Raw genomic sequence first — 15209 nt, forward strand, 5'->3', positions numbered from 1 at the left:
GGCTCCGTTGGTGAAGCAACTCTTGACTTCGAGGCTGTGAGTTTAAGCTCCACATTGGGTGTGGAGCCTATTTAAAATTAAAAAGAAAAAAATACTCAAGTATCTTCTGCTCTCACACACTAGGGGAGCCCAGGCCACCCAGAGCAGCCACCGCTCCCCCTTTTACTCCCACCCTCTTTATCTAGCTTCTGGATCTAATGCCAACCCTTCTCTGGCTTGGGGATTTTCCAGGTGGGAGTCAGGCATCAGTCCATCATGTGCTTTCTTTCCTCACTTGATAGAAAGCGAGAGGAACCTTCCACATTTGCCCTGGGAGTGGGAGACTTGCAGCACAGTTTCCTGCAAGTAAATTTTGACAGAAATTCTTTTTTTTTTTTTAAGATTTGTGTATTTATTTATCTATTTATTTATTTATTTTTAAAGATTTTATTTATTTATTTGACAGAGATCACAAGTAGGCAGAGGAGGCAGGCAGAGAGAGGGGGGAGCAGGCTCCCTGCTGAGGAGAGAGCCCAATGCGGGGCTCGATCCCAGAACCCTGGAATCATGACCTGAGCTGAAGGCAGAGGCCTTAACCCACTGAGCCATCCAGGCGCCCCAACAGAAATTCTTTTCATTTTTCAATGATTTGCTCCATTTATACTCTCAGTGTGGGGCAAAGGGTTTCCAAGAGCCATGCCCTCAGCTTTCAGATTCCTACTGAAAAACTCCTTTAGGATGGTCGATCTTGAAACTCCCTTTGGCATCAGCCTGTAGCCTTGGTATCACCTCTGTAGCCTTGGGGTCTCAGCTGAAAATTCCTTTTAACATTCTGCTACTCTTAATGAAAAGGCATTTTCTCTGAAGATTTGGACATGGTAAGAGAAAAGAAGTGGTGAATTAAGATTCCTCAGCTCTATTCTTAAAGACAGGAATCTGCTGAGGCACCAGCTGGCTCAGTAGGTTAAGTATCTGACTGTTGATTTTGGTTCAGGTCAAGATCTCAGAGTTGTGAGATCAAGCCCAGTAAAGGGCTCTGTGCTGGGTGTGGCACCACAGCCTCCCCCACTTCTTAAAAAAAAAAAAAAAAAAAGAGTCATGGTTTTTTTTCAGATTTTGTTTTTAAAAGTAATCTCTATGCTCTACATGAGGCTCAAACTTACAACCCCAAGATAAGAGTCCCATGCTCTGTGTACTGAGCCAGCTAAGTGCCCCAGGAGTCTGCATAAAAACAACAATAAAAACAGCAATGAAGTATTTCAAACTGGACCCCATGGAGTCCTTGCTAATGGTGTGACAATGGAGTCAATGCTTGGGCCATCACCTGAAGTTTGCTTGAGTCAGGGCCAAATTACTCGGTTCAGATGGGATAGTCATTCATCCAACCTCCTTTCCTCTAATACATCCTACAGAGAATGGCTAAAACTCAACAGGTAAAGATCTCAAAGGTGGAAGCAGCTAGGATCTCATTATCAGATCTGATGTTATATGTGAAAGACATAAACTTTGAAGAGCTATTTAAAGGCTCGTTGTTATTATTAATTTTCTCTGGAAATCTAATTCTCTGTATGCAGCGTCAACATACAGGCCAGCCAAGTCTCTAAGTGAGTAATTCACAGATTCAAAATTAGCAGAATTCAATTAAATGAGGTTTGGCTGTGACTGTCTTTATTCTACAAAATGAATATCATGCCAGTCTGTTTAGGTGTTGCTATGGAAGTTAGCAGCCAGGCTCAGGTCAGTTCATCTGTGTTATTTCTGGTAGCACTCCTTACAAAATTTAGCTTATCTGAGAAAACCCTAATCCTAGTAAGTGTTTGTCCTTGAGTCTATTATAAATTGAAGTGGGACAATGCTGCAGAATAAGAAGTCATTTACATTATGTCAGATCAATCTGACATTCATTCATCATGTTAAATATAATTTCTTCCAAGAAGCTTTTGGAGTGTTAAGGTGCCTTAATATAAAGCAAAACTCATGAAGGCAGGGACCATGAGTATCTTGCCTACTGCTGTGTCTCCATGACCTAACACAGTGTTAGAACAAAATAGATACGCAGAAATCATCTGTTCAATGAATGGGTTCATGTATTCAATAATATGTGACAGGCCCAGTGTTTGGTACTGGAATATAAAGAGGAAAAATGAAGTTCCTGCCCTCAAACAGCGTATGGTCCCTGTGGAGGAGACTGACAATTGCCATGCGGAACGCAAACACTTCGGTAGAGTCTGTCTAAGTTGTGTGGGAGTGCAGAGGAGGGAAACGTAGCCTAGTGTGGGTGAGGGTGGGCGGAAAGTGGGAGGGCTCTGAGAAAGCATCTGGAAATGTTTGAGAACAAGTAAAACTTAGCCACAGCAGAGTAATAAAGAAGAAATTGCATATTCAAAAGGAAAGAGGCCGAAGTGTGTGTGTTTGTGTATCAGCTCTGCCCTAGGGCCCTGGGGCAAGAGTGCATGCATTCGAGCGCCTGTGTGTGTGTGTGTGTGTGACTCTGTCTGTGAAACTGGTGAAAAGGACAGCTGGTGCTCATTCACTTCCCTCCCAGGGTTCGTCCAATACCATGACTCTATTTCCAAATAATGCATGGAGCTTAAATGCTTTCTTTTTTTAAACATCTGTCTATTCTTTGCCTTGAACCCACTTCCATTCCTCTTCCCCAAATTACTTGATTGTCCTTAATGCTTAGTCTCTACCTGGCCAAGGCTCTTCCTCTTTCCTGCCTCTGTGTGGGTGGAAGCTCCAACTGCGAGCAGTACTTGCTACAGAGACTGTCTTTGAGTCAGTCCCAAGGTGGTAATCCGGGAACAGTGAGACTGTCTCACATACAAATGGTGATTTTACCCCCTACAGTTATTTAGGTAATTGTCTTAATTTTCTATTTTTCTTTGCATTCAAAGATAAAATCTTAATATTCAAATCTTAGTGTTCTCTTTGGGAAAGTCAACCAAGGATATCGTACTGCTAAAACAATGGCACATGTTGTAACAGAGGAATACGAGTTCAGAGACCTGGGCTCCAGTAAATGCAGTACCACTAATTTGCTATATAACCTTGGAAAAGTGGGTTTCTTATGTTTAAAACAATAGACGGACAAATACTAGATGCACCCTAAGACAGCCCCATTTGGATTGTTGTCCGGCAGAGAAAAAATATTGACCTTACAAGAAGGAAAAGGGGAAGTACACTATTGATACTGTTGATACGGAACAGAAACAGTAGTAATTGGATGCGCTTGCTCTCTCTCTTTCTCACTGTCTCTTTTTCACACACATAGACACACACTTGATGGAAACATTTCAGTTAAAGGAAATCAGCTTAACAGAAACCCAGCAGTGGGTGTAAGGTTAGCATTCTCCATAAATGTTTTGTTAATTGTATAGTTGTAATTAAGTTCTGCTTGAGAAAATTGGTTCTCACGGTGCAACTTGAGAACTTCCTTCATTGCTTATTCACCTCCAAAGCTGTGGGTCTCTAACATCCCATCAGCCACCAATTTAGGTTTTTGTCCCAAGGTTCAAAGCACTACATACCACTGATAGATGATATCATCTGCCTGACTTTAGACCAATATGTGATGGAGATCGGTAATTTTTTTTTTAAGAAAAAAAGAACAATCTGTTTATATTTACATCTTGAAGACTATCTTCCCATCTAAAGGAGAGCTAATTACACTGTTTTTCTTCACGGGGGTAGTTGTTTCTGAATTTCTAGCATTGTGTGTGCGTGCATATGTGTGTGTACCTGTCTCAAATAAAGTAACAATTCCAGTTTGGCCACCCCCTAATTGCAGGGATTGCTAAAAAGATTATTATGCATGTTATTGCAGGGAACTCAGCACCCTATAAAGTCATGTGGCAGGAACTAGGGCATTTCTCAATTTACCACATTAACATCGCAATAAACCAACTCAACTCTGTAAACAGCAGGTCGGGAGCACTACCTGGAGGGGGGATTTGTAGGGTCTTCTCAAGAAGCTTTGTTGCTGTGAGAAGGTGGGGAGGTTGCAGATTATTTGTTAATTAATCTTGTTCTTTAGCTTTCCTTTTATTCCTCTTTTTTTTCTTATGAGAAAAGTGATACGTGCTGCATGTAGAATGTAAAAAACATTTAAGTATACAACAGCAGAAAAAAAATTAACTGAAATCCAACCTCTTAGTTATAACCACTGTTAACCTTTAGAAATCCTCCTTTCCAGTCTTTATACTCATGCATTTAAAAAATAGTTATGCCTTGTGTTTTTTTTTTTTTCCCAAGTCTTATTTATTTATTTATTTAAGAGGGAGAAGCTGACTCCCCACGAGCAGGGAGCCAGATGTGGGGCTGGATCCCAGGACCCCAAGATCATGACCTGAGCCAAAGGCAGACACTTCACCAACTGAGCCACCCAGGTGCCCTTGCTTTTTACACAGTATTACAGCCATTTTTCTTATTTAAACAAATCATTTATAACCATTGCTTATAATGGCTACCTAGTGTGTTACTTACGGAATTTGCCTTAGCAGACCTCTATTGTTAGATTTTAAGTCTCAGTTTTTCACTTGCGTAAAAATGCTGCAATGGTCATCTTGATTTCAAGATATTTACACGTTTTGGATTGCTTCCTTAGTATAAGTTACTAACGGTGGAATTACACGTCAAAAATTAGAACATTTTAAAGCTTCTTTAAATACATTGAGAAATTGCTATTCAGAAAAGTTGTATTAATTTTTATTCTTACTGCCAACAATATGTGAAAAGACCCATTTCACCACAGTGTTATCAGTTGGGGGGGGCACTTATATTTCAATACATTTTTGATAAATCAGTAGTAAGCCAAATATCACATATTTGTAGTTTGAATTCTCAGTTATTTGATTTCAGTGAAGTTGATCATTTTACCAAATGTTTATCATCCAACTGGGTGTTCTTTGGAACAAGAAGTGTTCTTGTTCTTTGCCGGTTGTCTACTGAGAACTTGGAGGGTTTCCTTTTACATGTTTGTATGAGCTCACTTCATCCTTCGTCAGTAATGTTGCAGTTTTCCTCTCAAAAGATTAGCTTGTATTTCAAACCTACACTTATCTTTTTGAAGTTCAGAGGTTTAAATGTTTGATACAGTTCAACTTCTCTCTCTTTTTTGTAAGTGATTTTATTTATTTATTTGAGAGAAAGAGAGAGCATACAAGTGAGAGGAGGGAGAGGGACAAGTATAATCTCACTGAGCTCAGAGCTGAAGTGGGGCTCCATCCCATGACCCGGAGATCCCCAACCCCAGCAGAAACCAAGAGTCCGATGCCCAACTGACTGAGCCATCCAGGCGCCCCACACTTCCACTTTTCAATCTTTTGTTTTCTTTTCTTTTTAAACTTAGAAAGTTATCTCCAGTCCAGAGATTTAATAAAGTTTTCTCTCTTTTTTATTGCATATACATATGGTATGTTAAATGCAAAGCACGTACCTACCCCGAAGTCTGGTATATATCCATCAGCTCAAGGAAAGCAAAAGTAACAGTTCATTAAAGTTAAAGCTGGTCTCTGTTGGGCACCCGTGACTGTCCCTGAGCTGCTGACCAGGAAGGGTGGAGGCGTGTGGGAGGAGGCTGACTGAGGATCCTTCTGACTGGAAAGATGGACTTTCACACCCATCTGGAGACCTCTTCTTGTTCTCCATTCTCTTCTTTTTCTGAGTTTCTAGAAGAAATGTGTCGCAACCGTGGACTCAAGGAATGAGGACTTGAGACCTTTCCTATGGCTGACAGATAGCTGTGGGTTGCAGAACATACAGTTCCTCATTTTCAAAAAGAAACTGAGAGAAATGAAAGAGTTAGAGAACTGGAGGAGAGCTGAGTGGGAGTGCCCAGGAGTTTCCTAGCCTTCCTGTGCAGAACAGAGGCGGGTAGGCAAATGTGGAACTAGAGTCCCAGGGCACTGAGGGAGAGCTATGCGGAGAGGTGAAGCCTGAGTGGGAGGAAGTCTGGAGGTCCTGTTTTGCCAAAGAAATATCAGAATTAGATTAGCATTCATAGAATTTGAAATGCAGTGTGAGAAAGGCAGATACTTTATGTCATAAAATATTAATCTACACTGTGGACCTGCTTATTTTCTTCTTATTATTGTAGATTATTTAAATATTTGTATTGGTTAGCAATTCAGCAAGCATGTTTATTTTTTAGTTGAAATTATAATATACATCTTCATAATCATTTCCACTTGCAAAAAGTCTAAGTGACTAGTCTAACAGCCAGTAACTAGAGTATATATTCTTTAGCTTGTGTGACCTGCAAGCATAGTGACTAAAAGGAACTACTTGGTTTGTAAAGATCAGGCTTGGGGTTCCTGGCTGAGTCAGTTGGAGGAGCATGTGACTCTTGATCTGGGAATCATGAGTTCAAGCCCCACATTGGGTGTAGAGATTACTTAAATAACTAAAACTTAAAAAAAAAAAAAAAGAACTGGCTTGGGAGGGGGACTTGGCTGGCTCAGTTGGTAGAGTATGTGACTCTTGACTTTAGAGTCACGAGTTCAAGCCACACATTGGAAATAGAGACTATTTAAAATTAAAAAAAAACAACACTTTTTTTTTTTTTTAACTGGCTTAGGGGCACTTGGGTGGCTCCGTCAGTTAAGTGGCCTACTCTTTTTTTTTTAATTTTTAAATATTTTATGTATTTATTTGTCAGAAGGAGAGAGTACAAGCAGGGGGAGAGGCAGGCAGAGAGAGAGAGAGGAGGAAGCAGGCACCCCCACTAAACAGAGAGCGGATGTGGGGCTCGATCCCAGGACTCGGGATCATGACCCGAGCAGAAGGCGGAGGCTTTAACCCACTGAGCCACCCAGGCGCCCTGGAAGACAGGTATTTAACCGGCTGAGCCACCTAAGCCTCCCTGGCCTACTCTTGATCTTGGCCCAGGTCATGATTTCCAGGTCCTGGAATGGAGCCCCACTTGGGTTCCACGCTCAGCGGGAAGTCAGCTTGAAGATTCTCCCTCCCTCTCCTTCTGCCCCTCCCCCTGCTCATGCGTGGGCTCTTCCTCAAATAAATAAAATCTTCTAAAAAAAGATTATTAATTTAAAAAAGATTACTTATTTATTTGACAGAGAGAGAGAGAGCACAAGCGGTGGAAAGGCAGGCAGGGGCAGAGGGAGAGGGAGAAGCTGGCTCCTGGCTGAGGAGGGAGCCTGGCGATGCCGGGCTTGATCACAGGATCCTGAGATCATGACCTGAGCTGAAGGCAGAGGCTTAACTGACTAAGCCACCAAGGTGCCCCTAAATCTTAAAAACAAACAACAACAACAACAACAACAACAACAACAAAATGGCTTGGTAAACCCAGCCTTATAAAGTGACTGTGTATTTCGCAAATCAACCTTTGTGTCCTGTTTCAGCACATTTGTCAGGGGTCCCTATGTAATGTGGGATCTAGTTCTGTGTCTCCAAGGGATCTTGGGAAAAACACCTACCTCTTGGCATGCCAGTTTCTTGCTATAAAATGTGGCCTTTCACTAAATTTCTAAGGTGACTCCTAGATAAAAAAAGTGGGATTTTAAAAATCCTGTAATTAGGGGAAAATGAACAAGAATTGCTATTCTTGCTGCTCTTCTGTAGCCAGATGAAAGAAAGAGTTGTAGGAAGCAGCCCCGAACTCTCCAGCTGATTAAGAATACAGAAAGACAGACTAAAATTATTCCTTTATGTAACTCTAATCACCTAAGCAATATGACTAGAATGTCTCTGATTTTAGAGAGGTGTTTGTTTTTTTAAAATCTTTTAATTTTTTTCTGTTTTGCCTTCTTCCTAACCTTAGTATAAAAGAAATATCCACCTTAGTCAATTAACTTAAGAGATTTTAATAGAGAATTAAAACATTAGAAGGTATAGAACCATACATCTCTCAACACCTTGACACAAAATCCTTCCTCTTCCAATAACTAGGCCATGACTGAGACACTACTGTCACCTGGTGGCATATCATCTAATTACAGGAAAAATGTTGAATGAGTGAATGAAATTAAAAAAGTAACAACAAATATTATAGTTTTAAACTGTAGCCTCTGAAATTTATATTTAATAAGGCAACCATGGTGCATCTGGGTGCTTCAGTTAGTTAAGTGTCCAATTCCTGATTTCAGCTCAGGTCTTGATCTCAGGGTCGTGAGTTTGAGCCCTGTGTTAGGCTCCACACTGGGCATGGAGTCTACTTAAAAAAATAAATAAATAAAGGCAGTCACTACATAAATGAAGACATTATATATATTAGTGACTAGGTCAATTCCATTGAAACTAAAGTCATACATCATTGACTCTTTTTTTTTTTTTCAAAAGATTTTATTTATTTATTTTTAACAGACAGAGATCACAAGTAGGCAGAGAAGCAGGCAGAGAGAGAGGGAGGAAGCAGGCTTCCTGCCGAGCAGAGAGCCTGATGTGGAGCCCGATCCCAGGACCCTGGGATCATGACCTGAGCCGAAGGCAGAGGCTTAACCCACTGAGCCACCCAGGCGCCCCCATACATCATTGACTCTTAAATTTTTGTATCTATGCCCCGGGGGAGGAAAAATCCAGTTTTTTCAGTTGTTCCAGCAGCATTCATTTATTACTCTTTATTTTACTTTTTTAAAAACCTTTTTAAAATTTAAATTCAATTAATTAACATATAATGTATTATTTGTTTCAGGGGGACAGGTCTGTGATTCATCAGTCTTATGTAATAATACCCAGTGCTCATCACATCACGTGCCTTCCTTAATGTCCATCACCCAGTTACCCCATCCCTTCACCCTCCTCCCCTCCAGCAGCCCTCAGTTTGCTTCCTATGATTAAGAGTCTCTTATGGTTTGTCTCCCTCTCTGGTTTCCTCTCGTTTTATTTCTCCTCTCTTCCCCTGTGATCCTGTTTTGTTTCTTAAATTCCACATATCAGGAGCTCCTGGGTGCTCACCTGAATAAAGCCTCTGCCTTCAGCTCAGGTCATGATCTCAGGGTCCTGGGATTGAGCCCCACATCAGGCTCTCTGCTCAGCAGGGAGCCTGCCAGGGAGCCTGCTTTCCCCTCTCTCTCTGCCTACTTGTGATCTCTCTCTCTCTCTGTCAAATAAATAAATAAGGTCTTTTAAAAATATTCCACATATCAGTGAGACCATATGATAATTGGCTTTCTCTGATTGACTTATTTCACTTAGCATAAAATCCTCTAGTTCCACATTGCTGCAAATAACGAGATTTTTTTTTTTTGGATGGATGAGTAATATTCCATTGTGTGTGTATATATATATATACTACATCTTCTTTATCCATTCATCTATCTGTAGATGGACATATGGGCTCTTTCCATAGTTTGCCTGTTGTGGACATGGCTGCTATAAACATTGGGGCGCACGTGCCCTTTTGGGTCATTACATTTGTATCTTTAGGATAAATACCCAGTAATGCAATTGCTGGGTCATAGGGCAGCTCTATTTTCAACTTTTTGAGCAACATCCATGCTGTTTTCCAGAGAGGCTGCACCAGCTTGCATTCCCACCAACAGTGTAGGAGGGCTCCCCTTTATCCACATGCTCTCCAACATCTGTCATTTCCTGACTTGTTAACTTTAGCCATTCTAAAGTTGGGGTGGTATCTCACTGTGGTTTTGATTTGTATTTCCCTGATTCCGAGTGATGTTGAGCACTTTTTCATGTGTCTGTTGGCCATTTGGGTGTCTTCTTTGCAGAAATGTCTGTTCATGTCTTCTGCACATTTCTTGATTGGATTATTTGTTCTTTAGGTTTTGAGTTTGATAAGTTCTTTATAGAGTTTGGATACTAGCCCATTATCTGATACATCATTTACAAACATCCTCTCCCATCCTGTCAGTTGTCTTTTGATTTTGTCAACTGCCCTTTGCTGTGCAAAAGCTTTTATCTTGATGAAGTCCCAATAGTTCAGTTTTGCCTTTGTTTCCCTTGCCTTTGGAAGCATGTCTAGCAAGAAGTTGCCATGGCTGAGGTCTCAGAGGTTGCTGCCTGTGTTCTCCTCTAGGATTTTGATAGATTCTTGTCTTAAATTTAGGTCTTTCATCCATTTTGAGTCTAGTTTTGCATATGATGTAAGGAAATGGTCCAGTTTCATTTTTCTGCATGTGGCTGTCCAATTTTCCCAACACTATTTGTGGAAGAGACTGTCTTTTTTTTCCTTTGGACATTCTTATCTGGTTTGTCAAAGTTTATTTGACAGTAGAGTTGAGGGTCCATTTCTGGGATCTCTATTCTGCTCAACTGGTCTATATGTGGTTTTGTGCCAGTACCATACTGTCTTGATGATTACAGCTTTGTAATAGAGTTCGAAGTCTGGAATTATGATGCCATCAATTTTGGTTTTCTTTTTCAACATTCCTTTAGCTATCTGGGTGTCTTTTCTGGTTCCAGGCAAGTTTTAGGATTATTTGTTCCAGCTCTGTGAAAAAAGTTGATGGTATTTTGATAGGGATTGCATTGAATGTGTAGATTGCTCTAGGTAGCATAGACATTTTAGCAATATTTGTTCTTCCAATCCATAAGCATAGAATGTTTTTCCATTTCTTTGCATCTTCCTCAGTTTCTTTCAGGAGTGTTCTATAGTTTTCTGAGTATCATTTATTATTCTTTGAACATTTTTAATTAAATGAGTAATGAATGTTGATGGTAGAAAACAGAAAACTCGAAGAAGCAAGATTAGGAAAGTCACTTAGAATGTAATCATCCCAGAGTAAACACTGTTAACTTTTGGCAAATTCTCTCTCCCTCTCTTTGCTTTTTTGAAGCTAACAGGTAACTTTTGGCATATTAATAAAGTCATACTTTTTTCTGCATCATTTGTAATAGTGGGATAATAATATTAATAATAACAGCAAACACTTATATTGTTCTTAGTATGAATCAGGGACAGTTCCAAGTGTTTTACAACTATACCTCATTTAATCTTTGTGGCAGCTCACATGAGGAAGATACTATTATCATTTTCATGTCACACAGAGGAAACTGAAGCACATAGAAGCTAAGTCACTTACCCAATGCCACACATGTAACTGGTAGACCTGGAATCCAAATCTAGTTTGCTTGGAATTAGAATTTGTTATTAACACTGTATCACCTTTCTGTATTCTGTTCCATTGATATATTTTACTCAGTAAATTATCTGTTGTTGGACATTCAGGTAGTTTCTTTTTTTAAAAAATATTTTATTTATTTATTATTTATTTTTGAGAGAGACAGAGCACACATGTGGGGGGAGGGCAGAGGGAGAGGGAGAAAAAGAATCTTAAGCAGGTTCCACACTTAGCACACAGCCTGCTGTGGGACTCGATCTCACAACTCTGAGATCATGACCTGAGCTGAAACCTAGAATCAGAGGCTTAACCCACTGAGCCACCCAGGTGCCCCTTAGGTAGTTTTTAAATTATTACTAGGTCGTTTCTAATGAAGTGATGGTTATCCTTGCAGTGAAATTTTTGTAAACATTTCTCATTATACTCTTAGGCTAAATTCCAAGAAGTGAAATGAGGATCTAATGAATGCCACCTTCTAAAACATTCATTTATAATTCCTTGTGTTAGAAAGTAAGGGAGTGCTAAAAGAATAAAGGGTATATTAGGGGTGTGCCAATCAATACTTCCAGTAACAGGTCTACTTTATTAATTTTTAATGAAAAAATCATGAATTCTTATTGTAAAATCGTTCAAGCAGTGATTCTCCAGCTACTTTTTTGGTGTCCTAGGTTTCAGCAATGAAGTAAATACATTGTAGTTAGTGGGAGCTACGTTTCTCACTGCTGAAGATGGTTGTTTGGAAAGAGGAAGTCTAAAGTGAACTGGCAGTATGTTCCTACATATAATTTTTAAGGAGGTTCATACCAGAGTACTATGATAGAATGTTCTGTTACTTGATTTTTTTTAATGTCTCACTGACATCTTTCCATGTTAGTGCATTTATACATATCTCTTTTTAAAAACTTTGCAATACCCAGGGTATGGATTTAATACAATTTATTTAGTAATTTGCTTGTTGAACATATAGATTATTTTATATTTTTTCTATAAAACTTCAGTGAAAATTTTTGTGCATTTATATCCATAGTTCCGTGCTCTAGACATGTGGGACACCCGAGTCAAAGGATATTCATATTTAACCTCTTGATAAATATTGCAAAGCCCACTTCAGAAAGCAGAAGTTCACTTAGTGTCTTTTTTTTTTTTTTTCACCTAGTGTCTCTTAATTACTCCTGCCAGCCTTCAGAATAAATGGGAACAATGACTAAGACCAATTTGTGGGCCATTTGGATGAATCTTATGGACCATGAGCTGCTCATAGCTGTGCACTGCTGACAAGCACTGAGCAGTGATAATTGCTCATTGTATATTACCAGTGAACATCTCAGGCTGTGTGTTATCTCATGCAGGCTGGTACATGACTACATACAGTCTTTCACTAGATCATTGTTAACCTGAGGGGTTATGCCAACTCTGTAAGTGCCCCATAATTACCTGCGTGTTTTTGTCTGTGTTTAAGAACACAGCTATTAATTATTGGGACTCTTGGATCACTACTTATTTTCTACTTTATTTTCTTATCTTTACTGTTTTCTTGCCTTTCACTTACAACTGATCCAGTAAAATCAGATGTATATTTGCAAGAAAATATTGGAGGTATCAAGACAGGCTTTTAAAAAAAGATCTCTTTATTTGAGAGAGAGAGAGTATGTGTGTGTGCAGGAAATGGTGATGGGGAGAAGGGGCAGAGGTAGAGAGAGAGAATCTGAAGCAGACTCCCTGCTGAGTACAGAGCCCAGTGGAGGGCTTGACTCTACGACCCTGAGATCACAACCTGAGCAGAAACCAAGAGTTGGATGTTCAACCCACAGCGCACCCAGGTGCCCCTCAAGATAGGCTTAACAGAAATGAAGAAATGCAATAATTCCTGTTATTATACCGCCTCCTATCCCACCTAAAAATGCCTGATTTACAAGTTGCCTTTTCAGCAATGGATATGTTACCTTGTGGGAGAAGGGTGTGTGCAAAGGAAAGGAAGCAGAAATCTCTTTTGCAATTCAGAGGTTGTGTCCAGGCCACAGAAATTGTTTTTGAATATTCACTGTATATGAGCTACCAAAGATGTAAGAAAGGTTTTTAAAGGATACAAAGTTATAATGTGAAAATCTTCAAGTGATGGAGTAAGATTTACTATTACTTGACTAAAACAATGGAAGAAAAGATCTAAAGGTAGTTTTCATTTAACATTTCTTGAGCCTCTATTCCAAGTCCTGGGCTGGGTGTTAGGGAACATAGATAAATATGAAATGTGTTCTTTGTCCTTGAGTAACTCAAATTCTTGTGAATTATATGAGAATGTATAAATATAATATGGCATGAAGACTCTATAATATTGGTATATAGTGGGTAGAATAGTTTAATATATCAAGGGAACACAGAAGACAGGATGATTAGTTTTTGCTATTTTCTTTTTTAAGTAGGCTCCACACCCAGCATGGAGCCAACACAGGGCTTGAACTCAAGACCTTGAGATCAAGATCTGAGCAGAAGATTCAGATGCTTAACCCACTGAGCCACCCAGGTGCTCTGGGAAATGATTGGTTTTTGACTCAGGGTATCAGGAAGGTTTCAGTGGGGATGGGCTCTTTGGGCTTGGCCTTGAGGAACAAGTAGGAGTTGGCCAGGTTCATGAGGTACAACAGAAGGCATTTCCAGGCAGAGAATGGACTGCATGAGTAAAGGCAGAAAGACTATATCCAGGTACACCTTTAAGCACTCTGCAGGTTAATGCCTATCTAAATTAGTGATTCTCCTGCTTTCAGGTGCATACCAACCACCTGGGGATCTTGTTAAGACGCAGATCCTGATGCAAAGGGTTTGGAGAGGGCCTGTGGCCGTGCGTGTCTAACAAGCTCCCAGGGGGTCTGACGGCACACTTTGAGTAAAAAGGCTGGAACATTGTCAACTGTTGTCTCCTTCAGCTGAGCCCTCTAGTTAGGACAACCTAAGAGCAAGGTGGACAGCTCAGATCTGCCTTTCGCTGGGAACAGTTAATTAAAAATATTAGAAGCCTCTCTTTTTCAGAAACAGATTCTTCATTGTACCTGAACCGGCCAGGGGTGTGAATAAGAGTGACTCACCCTGTGGAGGTTACACAGGAGCAGGCAATGCAGGGGGAAGGGGGGGGTCCAGGCAAGCCAGTCAGGGGCTGTGGGTCACGGACGGTGGATGGCAGTGGTGACCTCCTTGGTCTTCGGGTCTTCAGTGGGAGACAAAAGGGAAAGCAGGATACGGAGGGTTCGTACAAGTTTTCAACTGACTGGGGCTCCTGAAGAATAGTGGCAGTTAGGAAAACATAGCTCCAATGGGCGTTCTGAGTTAGTTTACTGCTTTCTCAGGTGCTTCATATTTAGTAAGAACATAGCTGCATCTGTCAGCACGCTGTGCTAGGAATTCGTGCTCTTTCTAAAAAAATAACCTTTTGAGGACTCACTGAAGTAATACTTGTTCTTTGCAAAACATTTGACAATGTTTTTGGGTGGTCTTTGTTGTGTAGATGATCTGGATTAATTTTCTTTTATTTAAAAAATTTTAAAATTAACATACAATGTATTATTTGTGTCAGGGCTATAATAAGACTGTGATTCATCAGTCTTACACAATACCCAGCACTCACCATAGTACATACTCTCCCCAATGTCCATCACCCAACCACTCCAGCCCTTCTAGTTCCCTCCCCTCCAGCAACCCTCAGTTTGTTGCCTAAGATGAAGAGTCTCTTATGGTTTGTCTCCCTCTCTGGTTTCACCTTGTTTCATTTTTTTCTGGACTAATTTTCTTCATTCCTTTTTTCCATACATCACCTGGTCACCCTGCCCTCCTTGGGGAGCTGGTGTCTGAGTGGCTTTGCCATGTGGCAAACAGAATCCTGGAGGGCCCACCTGTTGTGCTAAAGACAGACTGTGATCTCCAAATGAGATCACTGAGCTTTTCTTCACTTTCATCTTCCCTGCTATTTATGCTTGTTGTGAAATGCAATGGGAGACTTCATAAGACTAATAAAAGAGGAGGAAAGATCAAGTGATTATTTTTCACAAGAAGAATAATTCTGGTCATGCCTTCTTTTCTGTGATGAAGTTTACAACCTGCACAGATGGTCTCGAACAGCCCACATGCCTGGAATTGAGCATCCAGGGATTGTGATATCCTTGCTAGCTCTGTAACCTTGGACCTGCCCCCACAAAGACCACT

The sequence above is a fragment of the Mustela putorius genome, unplaced genomic scaffold, assembly GCF_011764305.1.
Source record: "Mustela putorius furo isolate JIRA1106 unplaced genomic scaffold, ASM1176430v1.1 tig00003845_pilon_pilon_pilon, whole genome shotgun sequence".
Classification (NCBI taxonomy): Eukaryota; Metazoa; Chordata; class Mammalia; order Carnivora; family Mustelidae; genus Mustela; species Mustela putorius.